This window comes from Sminthopsis crassicaudata, chromosome X (genome assembly GCF_048593235.1).
Source record: "Sminthopsis crassicaudata isolate SCR6 chromosome X, ASM4859323v1, whole genome shotgun sequence".
Lineage (NCBI taxonomy): Eukaryota > Metazoa > Chordata > Mammalia > Dasyuromorphia > Dasyuridae > Sminthopsis > Sminthopsis crassicaudata.
Window position 1 is genome coordinate 32434140 of NC_133623.1, and position 21400 is coordinate 32455539.

At 44.1% G+C, this 21400-nt stretch overlaps 6 non-coding genes across 6 annotated transcripts; all 6 read left to right on the forward strand.

The window, feature by feature from the left end:
* Positions 1-2939: 2939 nt before the first annotated feature.
* On the forward strand, positions 2940-3012 carry TRNAV-CAC (transfer RNA valine (anticodon CAC)). The gene has a single exon. It is a non-coding gene; the product is annotated as a tRNA-Val (tRNA).
* A 3457-nt stretch (positions 3013-6469) lies between these two features.
* TRNAV-CAC (transfer RNA valine (anticodon CAC)) lies at positions 6470-6542 on the forward strand. Its single transcript has one exon. It is a non-coding gene; the product is annotated as a tRNA-Val (tRNA).
* Positions 6543-10000: 3458 nt separating this feature from the next.
* On the forward strand, positions 10001-10073 carry TRNAV-CAC (transfer RNA valine (anticodon CAC)). The gene has a single exon. It is a non-coding gene; the product is annotated as a tRNA-Val (tRNA).
* A 3473-nt stretch (positions 10074-13546) lies between these two features.
* Positions 13547-13619, forward strand: TRNAV-CAC (transfer RNA valine (anticodon CAC)). The gene has a single exon. It is a non-coding gene; the product is annotated as a tRNA-Val (tRNA).
* Positions 13620-17100: 3481 nt separating this feature from the next.
* On the forward strand, positions 17101-17173 carry TRNAV-CAC (transfer RNA valine (anticodon CAC)). The gene has a single exon. It is a non-coding gene; the product is annotated as a tRNA-Val (tRNA).
* Positions 17174-20647: 3474 nt separating this feature from the next.
* On the forward strand, positions 20648-20720 carry TRNAV-CAC (transfer RNA valine (anticodon CAC)). Its single transcript has one exon. It is a non-coding gene; the product is annotated as a tRNA-Val (tRNA).
* The last annotated feature ends 680 nt before the right edge of the window (positions 20721-21400 follow it).

Below are 21400 nucleotides of genomic sequence, written 5' to 3' on the forward strand. Positions count from 1 at the left end.
CAAGGAAATCATGGAGGAGGGAAAAGCACACACAGGTGCCAAAGATATTTGCAGCAGCCCTTTTGGTCATGGCAAAGAATGGGAAAATGAGTAGATGCTCGTCACTTAGACAATGACTGAATAAGTTGTAGGATGTGAAAGTATCGGAATCTTATTGTTCTATAAAAATGAGGCACAAGCTGATTTTACAAAGGCCTGGAAAGATTTACAAGGACTGATCAGCAGCAGCACAGCACACCAGTGGGGCAGGCGCCAGTTTTAGGCCCGAAGGCAAATTCTGGGACAGCAGCCTGATTCCTGCAAAGAGCAAGGAGCACTACCCCCTGCTGGGAGGAAAACACTAAGCACAAAGCCACCTGTGCTTGAGGCTAAGCCAACTTCACAGGAAGCTTAGGACAGGGACCCCTTTCCCCAAGAGCAACAGTGGACCAGAATAGCACAAAAAGAAGAAATGCCCAAAGAAAAGGAGAGAAAAGGAGCAAGAAACGGAAATGTGCCTGGGCCGGGGAAACCTCCTGGGGTGGCAGGGAAGAAACAAACTACTCAGAGAGGGACAACATCCTCAGAAGAACTCTCAGAGAGTGAGCTGTGAAGAGGTCTCCAAACGAAAGAAGCTTCTTGGACGTGCTGTGAAGAGATTGCAAAAAGGCAAATAAGAGAGGTACAAGAAACAATCAGAAAACAAATGAGAGGGATGCAGGAGACCCTCCACGGTTTGGAAAAGGAAGGCAATTCCGGGAGAAAGAAAAACACAATCAGCCAAAGGGACAAACCATGCACTGATCAAATCAATCCCTTAAGAAACACAATAGAGCAAATGTCAAACAATCCCCTGAAGAAAACATCACCCTGAAAAGTAGAAGTAATTAATTAGTAAAGGAGAAACCAAAGCTAACTGCAGAAAATCCCACCTTCCGCACTAGAATAGGGCAAATGGAAGCTAATTCATTTCTCAGGATATCAAGAATCAGTCAAACAAACTACAAAGGATGAACCTAATGGGAGAAAACGAAAAATACCTCATTGGAAAAAAAGCCAACCTAGAGTATAGATACACAAGAGATGATTTAAAAATTATAGGTCTACCTCAAGGCAATGATCAAAAAAAGAGCCTGAATAGCATCCCTGCACAGATCACCAAGGAAAACTCTCCTGATATGCTGGAACCAGATGGAGAAGTAGCAATGGAAGGATGCATCAATCAACATCAGAACGAGAAAATACAAAAAAAAAAAAAAAAAAACCACTATTGAAAAAAAAATACATAAATTTTAGCCTTATTTTAATCCTACATCAAAACACCACTGTCTTAAAGCACCACTGTGGGATATATAAAATTATCCCACACCGCTAATCCTCTTTACAAATAAAGGACTTGAAACATTTTTTAAAAACTCTATTTTATTTTGTAATCACTCAATCCCTTGTTTGCTTAAGAATGACTTTCTTGCAGAAGATACAACAGTGACAAGTACATGATTTCCTTCTCTTCTAAATTTTATGGTATAACCTTCAATATTCCGGGCATTTGTTCATGTTTAACAATGATTGAATTTGAAATCTTAGTCGGAGCCTAATTTTTTCCCTGTTGGTTTTCAGATTTGCCTTTGCATCAGGCAGGAAAATGTTTTCAAATGGAAGGTTTTTGATTTATCAAGCACTGTGTGACGGAATGGCACGATTTCTAATGCCTGGTCGTTGAGTCTGTTTGACTGATCTCTTCTTCTATCACTTCAACCAATATCAAATGTTTTGGATGACTCCTGTTCCATAATGCAGTCTGAAACCTGGAGGTCCTTGCAACCCTTCATTCCTACCTCTTTTCTTTACTTCCTTTGCTATCTCATGTTCTGGAAGCATTCTTTTCATAGACTAATAAATTCCGTGGTCCTCAAACTTTTTAAATAGGGGGCCAGTTCACTGTCCCTCAGACTGTTGGAGGGCCGGACTAGAGGACAAACAAAAAGTCACAGTCTGTGTGCGCCCCTCAGCCCATTTGCCGTAAGCCGGACGGCCGCAGAAGCATCCTCAGCGGGCCACATCTGGCCGGCGGGCCGTCCTTTGAGAACCCCTAATGGTAGAGCATTAAAATGTGGAATAAATGTTGGTTCTGTTACCATGAACTCCAAACATTTAAAGTGTCCTGTATTTTTTGAGGGAATGTGGCAACTGTGTCTCTACAAGTATTGTGTGTGTATGCTTTACTAGACAGAGGGGGCAACCCCTGGGGGCAGGGGATAGCCTGGAGTCAGAAGCACTCCTCTTCCTGAGAGCAGCTCCAGCTCAGACTCTTACTAGCTGATTGACACTGGTCCTGTGACCTGAGCCTGTGTGCCTCAGCTTCCTCATCTGCCAAGGGGGCTGAAGAAGGACGTGACAAGCACTCCAGTATCTCTGCCGAGAAAGCCCGCATGGGGTCAAAAAGCACCACGCAAATGACTGATTCAGCACCCGAAATGAGTGACAGCTCTGAAAGGAATCCTGCCTTATTCCTAGCCTGTCAGGTGCCTGCAAGGCTCTCCCTCCTCTGCTCTGACCTCTCACCTCCCTGGCCTCCCCAACCAAAACCGCACCTTCCACAGGAAGCCTTCCCTAAGGCCCTTAATTTCAGTGTATTCCCTCTGTTGATTATGTCCCCCTCAACTGGCACACAGACTGCTTTGTACATAACGGTTTCCGTATTGTCTCCCACGTTAGAGTGTGAGAGTGTGAGCTCCCTCTGATGGGGGACTGTGCTTTTCCTCTTTGTGTATCCCCAGGCTCAGCCAGAGAGCCCAGCATGGAGTAGGCGCCAAATAACTGTTTCCTGCTTCTTTAACAAACACTCCACGTCCCTCTGGAACGCCCAAGTATAACGGCCACGGACAAGGAATATGTAATGGCTGGCCTGAATCTGCATAAGTTCCATAAGACCGAATGGATGCCCCCCCGCCAGACCAGGTTCCATAGTGTAGTGGTTATCACGTCTGTTTCACGCACAGTAGGTCCTGGGTTCGATTCCCAGTGGGGCCAAGGGTCATACATTTTTCGCCCATTACTCTAAATTGCAATGTGGCTATGGAATCTCTCTAAACTTTTTCTCCAAAGATTGGATTTCCTCAACTAACCACACCCCGTCTTTTCCTACCTGCATTCCTTTTGTTTGTGTCAAAGTTGTTCCATGTCATAGAATCAAAATCATCTCATTAATTATCCAAGGATACCAAGAGAGACTTTTCAGGAGAAATTACTTCCATCTCTAGTCATATGCAAAACATGTTGCACATCACTACTGACCAGAGAACGAAAGATTAAGGCAACTCTGAGGTACCACAGCACATCTCTCAGATTAGCTCGGATGACAGAAAAAAAACTTTATGATGAATGTTGGAGCGGATGTGGGAAACCTGCGACATTAGTAAATTGCTGGTGGAGTTGGTGTCTAACTCAATCCACCATTCTGGAGAGCAATTGGCCAGTACATCCAAAGTGCTATCAAATCATGCAGACTCTTTAAGCCAGCAGTGCCATTACTGGGTCTGGACCCCAAGGAAATCATGGAGGAGGGAAAAGCACACACAGGTGCCAAAGATATTTGCAGCAGCCCTTTTGGTCATGGCAAAGAATGGGAAAATGAGTAGATGCTCGTCACTTAGACAATGACTGAATAAGTTGTAGGATGTGAAAGTATCGGAATCTTATTGTTCTATAAAAATGAGGCACAAGCTGATTTTACAAAGGCCTGGAAAGATTTACAAGGACTGATCAGCAGCAGCACAGCACACCAGTGGGGCAGGCGCCAGTTTTAGGCCCGAAGGCAAATTCTGGGACAGCAGCCTGATTCCTGCAAAGAGCAAGGAGCACTACCCCCTGCTGGGAGGAAAACACTAAGCACAAAGCCACCTGTGCTTGAGGCTAAGCCAACTTCACAGGAAGCTTAGGACAGGGACCCCTTTCCCCAAGAGCAACAGTGGACCAGAATAGCACAAAAAGAAGAAATGCCCAAAGAAAAGGAGAGAAAAGGAGCAAGAAACGGAAATGTGCCTGGGCCGGGGGAAACCTCCTGGGGTGGCAGGGAAGAAACAAACTACTCAGAGAGGGACAACATCCTCAGAAGAACTCTCAGAGAGTGAGCTGTGAAGAGGTCTCCAAACGAAAGAAGCTTCTTGGACGTGCTGTGAAGAGATTGCAAAAAGGCAAATAAGAGAGGTACAAGAAACAATCAGAAAACAAATGAGAGGGATGCAGGAGACCCTCCACGGTTTGGAAAAGGAAGGCAATTCCGGGAGAAAGAAAAACACAATCAGCCAAAGGGACAAACCATGCACTGATCAAATCAATCCCTTAAGAAACACAATAGAGCAAATGTCAAACAATCCCCTGAAGAAAACATCACCCTGAAAAGTAGAAGTAATTAATTAGTAAAGGAGAAACCAAAGCTAACTGCAGAAAATCCCACCTTCAGCACTAGAATAGGGCAAATGGAAGCTAATTCATTTCTCAGGATATCAAGAATCAGTCAAACAAACTACAAAGGATGAACCTAATGGGAGAAAACGAAAAATATCTCATTGGAAAAAAAGCCAACCTAGAGTATAGATACACAAGAGATGATTTAAAAATTATAGGTCTACCTCAAGGCAATGATCAAAAAAAGAGCCTGAATAGCATCCCTGCACAGATCACCAAGGAAAACTCTCCTGATATGCTGGAACCAGATGGAGAAGTAGCAATGGAAGGATGCATCAATCAACATCAGAACGAGAAAATACAAAAAAAAAAAAAAAAAAAAACCACTATTGAAAAAAAAAAATACATAAATTTTAGCCTTATTTTAATCCTACATCAAAACACCACTGTCTTAAAGCACCACTGTGGGATATATAAAATTATCCCACACCGCTAATCCTCTTTACAAATAAAGGACTTGAAACATTTTTTAAAAACTCTATTTTATTTTGTAATCACTCAATCCCTTGTTTGCTTAAGAATGACTTTCTTGCAGAAGATACAACAGTGACAAGTACATGATTTCCTTCTCTTCTAAATTTTACGGTATAACCTTCAATATTCCGGCATTTGTTCATGTTTAACAATGATTGAATTTGTAATCTTAGTCGGAGCCTAATTTTTTCCCTGTTGGTTTTCAGATTTGCCTTTGCATCAGACAGGAAAATGTTTTCAAATGGAAGGTTTTTGATTTATCAAGCACTGTGTGACGGAATGGCACGATTTCTAATGCCTGGTCGTTGAGTCTATTTGACTGATCTCTTCTTCTATCACTTCAACCAATATCAAATGTTTTGGATGACTCCTGTTCCATAATGCAGTCTGAAACCTGGAGGTCCTTGCAACCCTTCATTCCTACCTCTTTTCTTTACTTCCTTTGCTATCTCATGTTCTGGAAGCATTCTTTTCATAGACTAATAAATTCCGTGGTCCTCAAACTTTTTAAATAGGGGGCCAGTTCACTGTCCCTCAGACTGTTGGAGGGCCGGACTAGAGGACAAACAAAAAGTCACAGTCTGTGTGCGCCCCTCAGCCCATTTGCCGTAAGCCGGACGGCCGCAGAAGCATCCTCAGCGGGCCACATCTGGCCGGCGGGCCGTCCTTTGAGAACCCCTAATGGTAGAGCATTAAAATGTGGAATAAATGTTGGTTCTGTTACCATGAACTCCAAACATTTAAAGAGTCCTGTATTTTTTGAGGGAATGTGGCAACTGTGTCTCTACAAGTATTGTGTGTGTATGCTTTACTGGACAGAGGGGGCAACCCCTGGGGGCAGGGGATAGCCTGGAGTCAGAAGCACTCCTCTTCCTGAGAGCAGCTCCAGCTCAGACTCTTACTAGCTGATTGACACTGGTCCTGTGACCTGAGCCTGTGTGCCTCAGCTTCCTCATCTGCCAAGGGGGCTGAAGAAGGACGTGACAAGCACTCCAGTATCTCTGCCGAGAAAGCCCGCATGGGGTCAAAAAGCACCACGCAAATGACTGATTCAGCACCCGAAATGAGTGACAGCTCTGAAAGGAATCCTGCCTTATTCCTAGTCTGTCAGGTGCCTGCAAGGCTCTCCCTCCTCTGCTCTGACCTCTCACCTCCCTGACCTCCCCAACTAAAACCGCACCTTCCACAGGAAGCCTTCCCTAAGGCCCTTAATTTCAGTGTATTCCCTCTGTTGATTATGTCCCCCTCAACTGGCACACAGACTGCTTTGTACATAACGGTTTCCGTATTGTCTCCCACGTTAGAGTGTGAGAGTGTGAGCTCCCTCTGATGGGGGACTGTGCTTTTCCTCTTTGTGTATCCCCAGGCTCAGCCAGAGAGCCCAGCATGGAGTAGGCGCCAAATAACTGTTTCCTGCTTCTTTAACAAACACTCCACGTCCCTCTGGAACGCCCAAGTATAACGGCCACGGACAAGGAATATGTAATGGCTGGCCTGAATCTGCATAAGTTCCATAAGACCGAATGGATGCCCCCCCGCCAGACCAGGTTCCATAGTGTAGTGGTTATCACGTCTGTTTCACGCACAGTAGGTCCTGGGTTCGATTCCCAGTGGGGCCAAGGGTCATACATTTTTCGCCCATTACTCTAAATTGCAATGTGGCTATGGAATCTCTCTAAACTTTTTCTCCAAAGATTGGATTTCCTCAACTAACCACACCCCGTCTTTTCCTACCTGCATTCCTTTTGTTTGTGTCAAAGTTGTTCCATGTCATAGAATCAAAATCATCTCATTAATTATCCAAGGATACCAAGAGAGACTTTTCAGGAGAAATTACTTCCATCTCTAGTCATATGCAAAACATGTTGCACATCACTACTGACCAGAGAACGAAAGATTAAGGCAACTCTGAGGTACCACAGCACATCTCTCAGATTAGCTCGGATGACAGAAAAAAACTTTATGATGAATGTTGGAGCGGATGTGCAAAACCTGCGACATTAGTAAATTGCTGGTGGAGTTGGTGTCTAACTCAATCCACCATTCTGGAGAGCAATTGGCCAGTACATCCAAAGTGCTATCAAATCATGCAGACTCTTTAAGCCAGCAGTGCCATTACTGGGTCTGGACCCCAAGGAAATCATGGAGGAGGGAAAAGCACACACAGGTGCCAAAGATATTTGCAGCAGCCCTTTTGGTCATGGCAAAGAATGGGAAAATGAGTAGATGCTCGTCACTTAGACAATGACTGAATAAGTTGTAGGATGTGAAAGTATCGGAATCTTATTGTTCTATAAAAATGAGGCACAAGCTGATTTTACAAAGGCCTGGAAAGATTTACAAGGACTGATCAGCAGCAGCACAGCACACCAGTGGGGCAGGCGCCAGTTTTAGGCCCGAAGGCAAATTCTGGGACAGCAGCCTGATTCCTGCAAAGAGCAAGGAGCACTACCCCCTGCTGGGAGGAAAACACTAAGCACAAAGCCACCTGTGCTTGAGGCTAAGCCAACTTCACAGGAAGCTTAGGACAGGGACCCCTTTCCCCAAGAGCAACAGTGGACCAGAATAGCACAAAAAGAAGAAATGCCCAAAGAAAAGGAGAGAAAAGGAGCAAGAAACGGAAATGTGCCTGGGCCGGGGGAAACCTCCTGGGGTGGCAGGGAAGAAACAAACTACTCAGAGAGGGACAACATCCTCAGAAGAACTCTCAGAGAGTGAGCTGTGAAGAGGTCTCCAAACGAAAGAAGCTTCTTGGACGTGCTGTGAAGAGATTGCAAAAAGGCAAATAAGAGAGGTACAAGAAACAATCAGAAAACAAATGAGAGGGATGCAGGAGACCCTCCACGGTTTGGAAAAGGAAGGCAATTCCGGGAGAAAGAAAAACACAATCAGCCAAAGGGACAAACCATGCACTGATCAAATCAATCCCTTAAGAAACACAATAGAGCAAATGTCAAACAATCCCCTGAAGAAAACATCACCCTGAAAAGTAGAAGTAATTAATTAGTAAAGGAGAAACCAAAGCTAACTGCAGAAAATCCCACCTTCAGCACTAGAATAGGGCAAATGGAAGCTAATTCATTTCTCAGGATATCAAGAATCAGTCAAACAAACTACAAAGGATGAACCTAATGGGAGAAAACGAAAAATATCTCATTGGAAAAAAAGCCAACCTAGAGTATAGATACACAAGAGATGATTTAAAAATTATAGGTCTACCTCAAGGCAATGATCAAAAAAAGAGCCTGAATAGCATCCCTGCACAGATCACCAAGGAAAACTCTCCTGATATGCTGGAACCAGATGGAGAAGTAGCAATGGAAGGATGCATCAATCAACATCAGAACGAGAAAATACAAAAAAAAAAAAAAAAAAAAACCACTATTGAAAAAAAAAAAATACATAAATTTTAGCCTTATTTTAATCCTACATCAAAACACCACTGTCTTAAAGCACCACTGTGGGATATATAAAATTATCCCACACCGCTAATCCTCTTTACAAATAAAGGACTTGAAACATTTTTTAAAAACTCTATTTTATTTTGTAATCACTCAATCCCTTGTTTGCTTAAGAATGACTTTCTTGCAGAAGATACAACAGTGACAAGTACATGATTTCCTTCTCTTCTAAATTTTACGGTATAACCTTCAATATTCCGGGCATTTGTTCATGTTTAACAATGATTGAATTTGTAATCTTAGTCGGAGCCTAATTTTTTCCCTGTTGGTTTTCAGATTTGCCTTTGCATCAGACAGGAAAATGTTTTCAAATGGAAGGTTTTTGATTTATCAAGCACTGTGTGACGGAATGGCACGATTTCTAATGCCTGGTCGTTGAGTCTATTTGACTGATCTCTTCTTCTATCACTTCAACCAATATCAAATGTTTTGGATGACTCCTGTTCCATAATGCAGTCTGAAACCTGGAGGTCCTTGCAACCCTTCATTCCTACCTCTTTTCTTTACTTCCTTTGCTATCTCATGTTCTGGAAGCATTCTTTTCATAGACTAATAAATTCCGTGGTCCTCAAACTTTTTAAATAGGGGGCCAGTTCACTGTCCCTCAGACTGTTGGAGGGCCGGACTAGAGGACAAACAAAAAGTCACAGTCTGTGTGCGCCCCTCAGCCCATTTGCCGTAAGCCGGACGGCCGCAGAAGCATCCTCAGCGGGCCACATCTGGCCGGCGGGCCGTCCTTTGAGAACCCCTAATGGTAGAGCATTAAAATGTGGAATAAATGTTGGTTCTGTTACCATGAACTCCAAACATTTAAAGAGTCCTGTATTTTTTGAGGGAATGTGGCAACTGTGTCTCTACAATTATTGTGTGTGTATGCTTTACTGGACAGAGGGGGCAACCCCTGGGGGCAGGGGATAGCCTGGAGTCAGAAGCACTCCTCTTCCTGAGAGCAGCTCCAGCTCAGACTCTTACTAGCTGATTGACACTGGTCCTGTGACCTGAGCCTGTGTGCCTCAGCTTCCTCATCTGCCAAGGGGGCTGAAGAAGGACGTGACAAGCACTCCAGTATCTCTGCCGAGAAAGCCCGCATGGGGTCAAAAAGCACCACGCAAATGACTGATTCAGCACCCGAAATGAGTGACAGCTCTGAAAGGAATCCTGCCTTATTCCTAGTCTGTCAGGTGCCTGCAAGGCTCTCCCTCCTCTGCTCTGACCTCTCACCTCCCTGACCTCCCCAACTAAAACCGCACCTTCCACAGGAAGCCTTCCCTAAGGCCCTTAATTTCAGTGTATTCCCTCTGTTGATTATGTCCCCCTCAACTGGCACACAGACTGCTTTGTACATAACGGTTTCCGTATTGTCTCCCACGTTAGAGTGTGAGAGTGTGAGCTCCCTCTGATGGGGGACTGTGCTTTTCCTCTTTGTGTATCCCCAGGCTCAGCCAGAGAGCCCAGCATGGAGTAGGCGCCAAATAACTGTTTCCTGCTTCTTTAACAAACACTCCACGTCCCTCTGGAACGCCCAAGTATAACGGCCACGGACAAGGAATATGTAATGGCTGGCCTGAATCTGCATAAGTTCCATAAGACCGAATGGATGCCCCCCCGCCAGACCAGGTTCCATAGTGTAGTGGTTATCACGGCTGTTTCACGCACAGTAGGTCCTGGGTTCGATTCCCAGTGGGGCCAAGGGTCATGCATTTTTCGCCCATTACTCTAAATTGCAACGTGGCTATGGAATCTCTCTAAACTTTTTCTCCAAAGATTGGTTTTCCTCAACTAACCACACCCCGTCTTTTCCTACCTGCATTCCTTTTGTTTGTGTCAAAGTTGTTCCATGTCATAGAATCAAAATCATCTCATTAATTATCCAAGGATACCAAGAGAGACTTTTCAGGAGAAATTAAATCCATTTCTAGTCATATGCAAAACATGTTGCACATCACTACTGACCAGAGAACGAAAGATTAAGGCAACTCTGAGGTACCACAGCACATCTCTCAGATTAGCTCGGATGACAGAAAAAAACTTTATGATGAATGTTGGAGCGGATGTGCAAAACCTGCGACATTAGTAAATTGCTGGTGGAGTTGGTGTCTAACTCAATCCACCATTCTGGAGAGCAATTGGCCAGTACATCCAAAGTGCTATCAAATCATGCAGACTCTTTAAGCCAGCAGTGCCATTACTGGGTCTGGACCCCAAGGAAATCATGGAGGAGGGAAAAGCACACACAGGTGCCAAAGATATTTGCAGCAGCCCTTTTGGTCATGGCAAAGAATGGGAAAATGAGTAGATGCTCGTCACTTAGACAATGACTGAATAAGTTGTAGGATGTGAAAGTATCGGAATCTTATTGTTCTATAAAAATGAGGCACAAGCTGATTTTACAAAGGCCTGGAAAGATTTACAAGGACTGATCAGCAGCAGCACAGCACACCAGTGGGGCAGGCGCCAGTTTTAGGCCCGAAGGCAAATTCTGGGACAGCAGCCTGATTCCTGCAAAGAGCAAGGAGCACTACCCCCTGCTGGGAGGAAAACACTAAGCACAAAGCCACCTGTGCTTGAGGCTAAGCCAACTTCACAGGAAGCTTAGGACAGGGACCCCTTTCCCCAAGAGCAACAGTGGACCAGAATAGCACAAAAAGAAGAAATGCCCAAAGAAAAGGAGAGAAAAGGAGCAAGAAACGGAAATGTGCCTGGGCCGGGGAAACCTCCTGGGGTGGCAGGGAAGAAACAAACTACTCAGAGAGGGACAACATCCTCAGAAGAACTCTCAGAGAGTGAGCTGTGAAGAGGTCTCCAAACGAAAGAAGCTTCTTGGACGTGCTGTGAAGAGATTGCAAAAAGGCAAATAAGAGAGGTACAAGAAACAATCAGAAAACAAATGAGAGGGATGCAGGAGACCCTCCACGGTTTGGAAAAGGAAGGCAATTCCGGGAGAAAGAAAAACACAATCAGCCAAAGGGACAAACCATGCACTGATCAAATCAATCCCTTAAGAAACACAATAGAGCAAATGTCAAACAATCCCCTGAAGAAAACATCACCCTGAAAAGTAGAAGTAATTAATTAGTAAAGGAGAAACCAAAGCTAACAGCAGAAAATCCCACCTTCAGCACTAGAATAGGGCAAATGGAAGCTAATTCATTTCTCAGGATATCAAGAATCAGTCAAACAAACTACAAAGGATGAACCTAATGGGAGAAAACGAAAAATATCTCATTGGAAAAAAAGCCAACCTAGAGTATAGATACACAAGAGATGATTTAAAAATTATAGGTCTACCTCAAGGCAATGATCAAAAAAAGAGCCTGAATAGCATCCCTGCACAGATCACCAAGGAAAACTCTCCTGATATGCTGGAACCAGATGGAGAAGTAGCAATGGAAGGATGCATCAATCAACATCAGAACGAGAAAATACAAAAAAAAAAAAAAAAAAAAAAAAAAAAAAAAAAAAAAAACCACTATTGAAAAAAAAATACATAAATTTTAGCCTTATTTTAATCCTACATCAAAACACCACTGTCTTAAAGCACCACTGTGGGATATATAAAATTATCCCACACCGCTAATCCTCTTTACAAATAAAGGACTTGAAACATTTTTTTAAAACTCTATTTTATTTTGTAATCACTCAATCCCTTGTTTGCTTAAGAATGACTTTCTTGCAGAAGATACAACAGTGACAAGTACATGATTTCCTTCTCTTCTAAATTTTATGGTATAACCTTCAATATTCCGGGCATTTGTTCATGTTTAACAATGATTGAATTTGAAATCTTAGTCGGAGCCTAATTTTTTCCCTGTTGGTTTTCAGATTTGCCTTTGCATCAGGCAGGAAAATGTTTTCAAATGGAAGGTTTTTGATTTATCAAGCACTGTGTGACGGAATGGCACGATTTCTAATGCCTGGTCGTTGAGTCTATTTGACTGATCTCTTCTTCTATCACTTCAACCAATATCAAATGTTTTGGATGACTCCTGTTCCATAATGCAGTCTGAAACCTGGAGGTCCTTGCAACCCTTCATTCCTACCTCTTTTCTTTACTTCCTTTGCTATCTCATGTTCTGGAAGCATTCTTTTCATAGACTAATAAATTCCGTGGTCCTCAAACTTTTTAAATAGGGGGCCAGTTCACTGTCCCTCAGACTGTTGGAGGGCCGGACTAGAGGACAAACAAAAAGTCACAGTCTGTGTGCGCCCCTCAGCCCATTTGCCGTAAGCCGGACGGCCGCAGAAGCATCCTCAGCGGGCCACATCTGGCCGGCGGGCCGTCCTTTGAGAACCCCTAATGGTAGAGCATTAAAATGTGGAATAAATGTTGGTTCTGTTACCATGAACTCCAAACATTTAAAGTGTCCTGTATTTTTTGAGGGAATGTGGCAACTGTGTCTCTACAAGTATTGTGTGTGTATGCTTTACTAGACAGAGGGGGCAACCCCTGGGGGCAGGGGATAGCCTGGAGTCAGAAGCACTCCTCTTCCTGAGAGCAGCTCCAGCTCAGACTCTTACTAGCTGATTGACACTGGTCCTGTGACCTGAGCCTGTGTGCCTCAGCTTCCTCATCTGCCAAGGGGGCTGAAGAAGGACGTGACAAGCACTCCAGTATCTCTGCCGAGAAAGCCCGCATGGGGTCAAAAAGCACCACGCAAATGACTGATTCAGCACCCGAAATGAGTGACAGCTCTGAAAGGAATCCTGCCTTATTCCTAGCCTGTCAGGTGCCTGCAAGGCTCTCCCTCCTCTGCTCTGACCTCTCACCTCCATGGCCTCCCCAACCAAAACCGCACCTTCCACAGGAAGCCTTCCCTAAGGCCCTTAATTTCAGTGTATTCCCTCTGTTGATTATGTCCCCCTCAACTGGCACACAGACTGCTTTGTACATAACGGTTTCCGTATTGTCTCCCACGTTAGAGTGTGAGAGTGTGAGCTCCCTCTGATGGGGGACTGTGCTTTTCCTCTTTGTGTATCCCCAGGCTCAGCCAGAGAGCCCAGCATGGAGTAGGCGCCAAATAACTGTTTCCTGCTTCTTTAACAAACACTCCACGTCCCTCTGGAACGCCCAAGTATAACGGCCACGGACAAGGAATATGTAATGGCTGGCCTGAATCTGCATAAGTTCCATAAGACCGAATGGATGCCCCCCCGCCAGACCAGGTTCCATAGTGTAGTGGTTATCACGTCTGTTTCACGCACAGTAGGTCCTGGGTTCGATTCCCAGTGGGGCCAAGGGTCATACATTTTTCGCCCATTACTCTAAATTGCAACGTGGCTATGGAATCTCTCTAAACTTTTTCTCCAAAGATTGGTTTTCCTCAACTAACCACACCCCGTCTTTTCCTACCTGCATTCCTTTTGTTTGTGTCAAAGTTGTTCCATGTCATAGAATCAAAATCATCTCATTAATTATCCAAGGATACCAAGAGAGACTTTTCAGGAGAAATTAAATCCATTTCTAGTCATATGCAAAACATGTTGCACATCACTACTGACCAGAGAACGAAAGATTAAGGCAACTCTGAGGTACCACAGCACATCTCTCAGATTAGCTCGGATGACAGAAAAAAACTTTATGATGAATGTTGGAGCGGATGTGGGAAACCTGCGACATTAGTAAATTGCTGGTGGAGTTGGTGTCTAACTCAATCCACCATTCTGGAGAGCAATTGGCCAGTACATCCAAAGTGCTATCAAATCATGCAGACTCTTTAAGCCAGCAGTGCCATTACTGGGTCTGGACCCCAAGGAAATCATGGAGGAGGGAAAAGCACACACAGGTGCCAAAGATATTTGCAGCAGCCCTTTTGGTCATGGCAAAGAATGGGAAAATGAGTAGATGCTCGTCACTTAGACAATGACTGAATAAGTTGTAGGATGTGAAAGTATCGGAATCTTATTGTTCTATAAAAATGAGGCACAAGCTGATTTTACAAAGGCCTGGAAAGATTTACAAGGACTGATCAGCAGCAGCACAGCACACCAGTGGGGCAGGCGCCAGTTTTAGGCCCGAAGGCAAATTCTGGGACAGCAGCCTGATTCCTGCAAAGAGCAAGGAGCACTACCCCCTGCTGGGAGGAAAACACTAAGCACAAAGCCACCTGTGCTTGAGGCTAAGCCAACTTCACAGGAAGCTTAGGACAGGGACCCCTTTCCCCAAGAGCAACAGTGGACCAGAATAGCACAAAAAGAAGAAATGCCCAAAGAAAAGGAGAGAAAAGGAGCAAGAAACGGAAATGTGCCTAGGCCGGGGAAACCTCCTGGGGTGGCAGGGAAGAAACAAACTACTCAGAGAGGGACAACATCCTCAGAAGAACTCTCAGAGAGTGAGCTGTGAAGAGGTCTCCAAACGAAAGAAGCTTCTTGGACGTGCTGTGAAGAGATTGCAAAAAGGCAAATAAGAGAGGTACAAGAAACAATCAGAATACAAATGAGAGGGATGCAGGAGACCCTCCACGGTTTGGAAAAGGAAGGCAATTCCGGGAGAAAGAAAAACACAATCAGCCAAAGGGACAAACCATGCACTGATCAAATCAATCCCTTAAGAAACACAATAGAGCAAATGTCAAACAATCCCCTGAAGAAAACATCACCCTGAAAAGTAGAAGTAATTAATTAGTAAAGGAGAAACCAAAGCTAACTGCAGAAAATCCCACCTTCAGCACTAGAATAGGGCAAATGGAAGCTAATTCATTTCTCAGGATATCAAGAATCAGTCAAACAAACTACAAAGGATGAACCTAATGGGAGAAAACGAAAAATACCTCATTGGAAAAAAAGCCAACCTAGAGTATAGATACACAAGAGATGATTTAAAAATTATAGGTCTACCTCAAGGCAATGATCAAAAAAAGAGCCTGAATAGCATCCCTGCACAGATCACCAAGGAAAACTCTCCTGATATGCTGGAACCAGATGGAGAAGTAGCAATGGAAGGATGCATCAATCAACATCAGAACGAGAAAATACAAAAAAAAAAAAAAAAAAAAAAAAAAAAAAAAAAAAAAAAAAAAAAAACCACTATTGAAAAAAAAATACATAAATTTTAGCCTTATTTTAATCCTACATCAAAACACCACTGTCTTAAAGCACCACTGTGGGATATATAAAATTATCCCACACCGCTAATCCTCTTTACAAATAAAGGACTTGAAACATTTTTTTAAAACTCTATTTTATTTTGTAATCACTCAATCCCTTGTTTGCTTAAGAATGACTTTCTTGCAGAAGATACAACAGTGACAAGTACATGATTTCCTTCTCTTCTAAATTTTATGGTATAACCTTCAATATTCCGGGCATTTGTTCATGTTTAACAATGATTGAATTTGAAATCTTAGTCGGAGCCTAATTTTTTCCCTGTTGGTTTTCAGATTTGCCTTTGCATCAGGCAGGAAAATGTTTTCAAATGGAAGGTTTTTGATTTATCAAGCACTGTGTGACGGAATGGCACGATTTCTAATGCCTGGTCGTTGAGTCTATTTGACTGATCTCTTCTTCTATCACTTCAACCAATATCAAATGTTTTGGATGACTCCTGTTCCATAATGCAGTCTGAAACCTGGAGGTCCTTGCAACCCTTCATTCCTACCTCTTTTCTTTACTTCCTTTGCTATCTCATGTTCTGGAAGCATTCTTTTCATAGACTAATAAATTCCGTGGTCCTCAAACTTTTTAAATAGGGGGCCAGTTCACTGTCCCTCAGACTGTTGGAGGGCCGGACTAGAGGACAAACAAAAAGTCACAGTCTGTGTGCGCCCCTCAGCCCATTTGCCGTAAGCCGGACGGCCGCAGAAGCATCCTCAGCGGGCCACATCTGGCCGGCGGGCCGTCCTTTGAGAACCCCTAATGGTAGAGCATTAAAATGTGGAATAAATGTTGGTTCTGTTACCATGAACTCCAAACATTTAAAGTGTCCTGTATTTTTTGAGGGAATGTGGCAACTGTGTCTCTACAAGTATTGTGTGTGTATGCTTTACTAGACAGAGGGGGCAACCCCTGGGGGCAGGGGATAGCCTGGAGTCAGAAGCACTCCTCTTCCTGAGAGCAGCTCCAGCTCAGACTCTTACTAGCTGATTGACACTGGTCCTGTGACCTGAGCCTGTGTGCCTCAGCTTCCTCATCTGCCAAGGGGGCTGAAGAAGGACGTGACAAGCACTCCAGTATCTCTGCCGAGAAAGCCCGCATGGGGTCAAAAAGCACCACGCAAATGACTGATTCAGCACCCGAAATGAGTGACAGCTCTGAAAGGAATCCTGCCTTATTCCTAGCCTGTCAGGTGCCTGCAAGGCTCTCCCTCCTCTGCTCTGACCTCTCACCTCCCTGGCCTCCCCAACCAAAACCGCACCTTCCACAGGAAGCCTTCCCTAAGGCCCTTAATTTCAGTGTATTCCCTCTGTTGATTATGTCCCCCTCAACTGGCACACAGACTGCTTTGTACATAACGGTTTCCGTATTGTCTCCCACGTTAGAGTGTGAGAGTGTGAGCTCCCTCTGATGGGGGACTGTGCTTTTCCTCTTTGTGTATCCCCAGGCTCAGCCAGAGAGCCCAGCATGGAGTAGGCGCCAAATAACTGTTTCCTGCTTCTTTAACAAACACTCCACGTCCCTCTGGAACGCCCAAGTATAACGGCCACGGACAAGGAATATGTAATGGCTGGCCTGAATCTGCATAAGTTCCATAAGACCGAATGGATGCCCCCCCGCCAGACCAGGTTCCATAGTGTAGTGGTTATCACGTCTGTTTCACGCACAGTAGGTCCTGGGTTCGATTCCCAGTGGGGCCAAGGGTCATACATTTTTCGCCCATTACTCTAAATTGCAACGTGGCTATGGAATCTCTCTAAACTTTTTCTCCAAAGATTGGTTTTCCTCAACTAACCACACCCCGTCTTTTCCTACCTGCATTCCTTTTGTTTGTGTCAAAGTTGTTCCATGTCATAGAATCAAAATCATCTCATTAATTATCCAAGGATACCAAGAGAGACTTTTCAGGAGAAATTAAATCCATTTCTAGTCATATGCAAAACATGTTGCACATCACTACTGACCAGAGAACGAAAGATTAAGGCAACTCTGAGGTACCACAGCACATCTCTCAGATTAGCTCGGATGACAGAAAAAAACTTTATGATGAATGTTGGAGCGGATGTGGAAAACCTGCGACATTAGTAAATTGCTGGTGGAGTTGGTGTCTAACTCAATCCACCATTCTGGAGAGCAATTGGCCAGTACATCCAAAGTGCTATCAAATCATGCAGACTCTTTAAGCCAGCGGTGCCATTACTGGGTCTGGACCCCAAGGAAATCATGGAGGAGGGAAAAGCACACACAGGTGCCAAAGATATTTGCAGCAGCCCTTTTGGTCATGGCAAAGAATGGGAAAATGAGTAGATGCTCGTCACTTAGACAATGACTGAATAAGTTGTAGGATGTGAAAGTATCGGAATCTTATTGTTCTATAAAAATGAGGCACAAGCTGATTTTACAAAGGCCTGGAAAGATTTACAAGGACTGATCAGCAGCAGCACAGCACACCAGTGGGGCAGGCGCCAGTTTTAGGCCCGAAGGCAAATTCTGGGACAGCAGCCTGATTCCTGCAAAGAGCAAGGAGCACTACCCCCTGCTGGGAGGAAAACACTAAGCACAAAGCCACCTGTGCTTGAGGCTAAGCCAACTTCACAGGAAGCTTAGGACAGGGACCCCTTTCCCCAAGAGCAACAGTGGACCAGAATAGCACAAAAAGAAGAAATGCCCAAAGAAAAGGAGAGAAAAGGAGCAAGAAACGGAAATGTGCCTGGGCCGGGGAAACCTCCTGGGGTGGCAGGGAAGAAACAAACTACTCAGAGAGGGACAACATCCTCAGAAGAACTCTCAGAGAGTGAGCTGTGAAGAGGTCTCCAAACGAAAGAAGCTTCTTGGACGTGCTGTGAAGAGATTGCAAAAAGGCAAATAAGAGAGGTACAAGAAACAATCAGAATACAAATGAGAGGGATGCAGGAGACCCTCCACGGTTTGGAAAAGGAAGGCAATTCCGGGAGAAAGAAAAACACAATCAGCCAAAGGGACAAACCATGCACTGATCAAATCAATCCCTTAAGAAACACAATAGAGCAAATGTCAAACAATCCCCTGAAGAAAACATCACCCTGAAAAGTAGAAGTAATTAATTAGTAAAGGAGAAACCAAAGCTAATTGCAGAAAATCCCACCTTCAGCACTAGAATAGGGCAAATGGAAGCTAATTCATTTCTCAGGATATCAAGAATCAGTCAAACAAACTACAAAGGATGAACCTAATGGGAGAAAACGAAAAATACCTCATTGGAAAAAAAGCCAACCTAGAGTATAGATACACAAGAGATGATTTAAAAATTATAGGTCTACCTCAAGGCAATGATCAAAAAAAGAGCCTGAATAGCATCCCTGCACAGATCACCAAGGAAAACTCTCCTGATATGCTGGAACCAGATGGAGAAGTAGCAATGGAAGGATGCATCAATCAACATCAGAACGAGAAAATACAAAAAAAAAAAAAAAAAAAAAAAAAAAAAAAAAAAAAAAACCACTATTGAAAAAAAAATACATAAATTTTAGCCTTATTTTAATCCTACATCAAAACACCACTGTCTTAAAGCACCACTGTGGGATATATAAAATTATCCCACACCGCTAATCCTCTTTACAAATAAAGGACTTGAAACATTTTTTAAAAACTCTATTTTATTTTGTAATCACTCAATCCCTTGTTTGCTTAAGAATGACTTTCTTGCAGAAGATACAACAGTGACAAGTACATGATTTCCTTCTCTTCTAAATTTTACGGTATAACCTTCAATATTCCGGGCATTTGTTCATGTTTAACAATGATTGAATTTGAAATCTTAGTCGGAGCCTAATTTTTTCCCTGTTGGTTTTCAGATTTGCCTTTGCATCAGGCAGGAAAATGTTTTCAAATGGAAGGTTTTTGATTTATCAAGCACTGTGTGACGGAATGGCACGATTTCTAATGCCTGGTCGTTGAGTCTATTTGACTGATCTCTTCTTCTATCACTTCAACCAATATCAAATGTTTTGGATGACTCCTGTTCCATAATGCAGTCTGAAACCTGGAGGTCCTTGCAACCCTTCATTCCTACCTCTTTTCTTTACTTCCTTTGCTATCACATGTTCTGGAAGCATTCTTTTCATAGACTAATAAATTCCGTGGTCCTCAAACTTTTTAAATAGGGGGCCAGTTCACTGTCCCTCAGACTGTTGGAGGGCCGGACTAGAGGACAAACAAAAAGTCACAGTCTGTGTGCGCCCCTCAGCCCATTTGCCGTAAGCCGGACGGCCGCAGAAGCATCCTCAGCGGGCCACATCTGGCCGGCGGGCCGTCCTTTGAGAACCCCTAATGGTAGAGCATTAAAATGTGGAATAAATGTTGGTTCTGTTACCATGAACTCCAAACATTTAAAGTGTCCTGTATTTTTTGAGGGAATGTGGCAACTGTGTCTCTACAAGTATTGTGTGTGTATGCTTTACTGGACAGAGGGGGCAACCCCTGGGGGCAGGGGATAGCCTGGAGTCAGAAGCACTCCTCTTCCTGAGAGCAGCTCCAGCTCAGACTCTTACTAGCTGATTGACACTGGTCCTGTGACCTGAGCCTGTGTGCCTCAGCTTCCTCATCTGCCAAGGGGGCTGAAGAAGGACGTGACAAGCACTCCAGTATCTCTGCCGAGAAAGCCCGCATGGGGTCAAAAAGCACCACGCAAATGACTGATTCAGCACCCGAAATGAGTGACAGCTCTGAAAGGAATCCTGCCTTATTCCTAGCCTGTCAGGTGCCTGCAAGGCTCTCCCTCCTCTGCTCTGACCTCTCACCTCCCTGGCCTCCCCAACCAAAACCGCACCTTCCACAGGAAGCCTTCCCTAAGGCCCTTAATTTCAGTGTATTCCCTCTGTTGATTATGTCCCCCTCAACTGGCACACAGACTGCTTTGTACATAACGGTTTCCGTATTGTCTCCCACGTTAGAGTGTGAGAGTGTGAGCTCCCTCTGATGGGGGACTGTGCTTTTCCTCTTTGTGTATCCCCAGGCTCAGCCAGAGAGCCCAGCATGGAGTAGGCGCCAAATAACTGTTTCCTGCTTCTTTAACAAACACTCCACGTCCCTCTGGAACGCCCGAGTATAACGGCCACGGACAAGGAATATGTAATGGCTGGCCTGAATCTGCATAAGTTCCATAAGACCGAATGGATGCCCCCCCCGCCAGACCAGGTTCCATAGTGTAGTGGTTATCACGTCTGTTTCACGCACAGTAGGTCCTGGGTTCGATTCCCAGTGGGGCCAAGGGTCATACATTTTTCGCCCATTACTCTAAATTGCAATGTGGCTATGGAATCTCTCTAAACTTTTTCTCCAAAGATTGGTTTTCCTCAACTAACCACACCCCGTCTTTTCCTACCTGTATTCCTTTTGTTTGTGTCAAAGTTGTTCCATGTCATAGAATCAAAATCATCTCATTAATTATCCAAGGATACCAAGAGAGACTTTTCAGGAGAAATTAAATCCATCTCTAGTCATATGCAAAACATGTTGCACATCACTACTGACCAGAGAACGAAAGATTAAGGCAACTCTGAGGTACCACAGCACATCTCTCAGATTAGCTCGGATGACAGAAAAAAAACTTTATGATGAATGTTGGAGCGGATGTGGGAAACCTGCGACATTAGTAAATTGCTGGTGGAGTTGGTGTCTAACTCAATCCACCATTCTGGAGAGCAATTGGCCAGTACATCCAAAGTGCTATCAAATCATGCAGACTCTTTAAGCCAGCAGTGCCATTACTGGGTCTGGACCCCAAGGAAATCATGGAGGAGGGAAAAGCACACACAGGTGCCAAAGATATTTGCAGCAGCCCTTTTGGTCATGGCAAAGAATGGGAAAATGAGTAGATGCTCGTCACTTAGACAATGACTGAATAAGTTGTAGGATGTGAAAGTATCGGAATCTTATTGTTCTATAAA